Below are 587 nucleotides of genomic sequence, written 5' to 3' on the forward strand. Positions count from 1 at the left end.
AGATAGTTTTTGAGTACGTCATTTGCACCTACAGTCATCTCTACCTGATATATGTGCCTACTCCTATAGTAAAGGCTCTCTCCCTATCACTTGAAATCATTTCAATCTCTTGGAAAATAGAACGCAATGAAGAATGTATCAAACCATGTATGGGTACTGTTATGAGGCCTTTTTCGAAAAATCTCAGAATCTGATGCCAAACTGCACAGTTCTCATCCTCTGTGAAGAGGGAAGAGTGCCAGGCAGACTCTGAAATCCTCATGGGTCTCACACGGACCTCATATCTGGACCTCATATCGCATCTGTTCAAGTCAGTCAACGTCCTCAGATACCTGTTGTCATCATAGATCCAGAAAGGCCTTTGATAAACACATGAGTTTTCACCTACCAAATGAAACCCCAGAGAGCTAGACTCCTGGGCCTTGACAAGGAAGTTCAAAACTGAGAAGGAGGAATGTAGCTCATTCTATCAAAGGTGGTGGGGAAACACAGAGGACAGGATTAAAGAGCCTTTCCCGTTTGACCCCATATGAGAAAAATAGACGTCAAAACATTGCATTCGGTGGGTGTCACTGCCCCCAAATCGG

General features: G+C 43.8%; 1 non-coding gene across 1 annotated transcript; it reads right to left on the reverse strand.

Moving 5' to 3' along the window:
- Window positions 1-286: 286 nt before the first annotated feature.
- LOC132647360 (small nucleolar RNA SNORD109A) lies at window positions 287-351 on the reverse strand. Its single transcript, XR_009585728.1, has one exon. It is a non-coding gene; the product is annotated as a small nucleolar RNA SNORD109A (small nucleolar RNA).
- Between the last annotated feature and the right edge of the window lie 236 nt (window positions 352-587).

This window comes from Meriones unguiculatus, chromosome 14 (assembly GCF_030254825.1).
Source record: "Meriones unguiculatus strain TT.TT164.6M chromosome 14, Bangor_MerUng_6.1, whole genome shotgun sequence".
In the NCBI taxonomy this organism is placed as follows: domain Eukaryota; kingdom Metazoa; phylum Chordata; class Mammalia; order Rodentia; family Muridae; genus Meriones; species Meriones unguiculatus.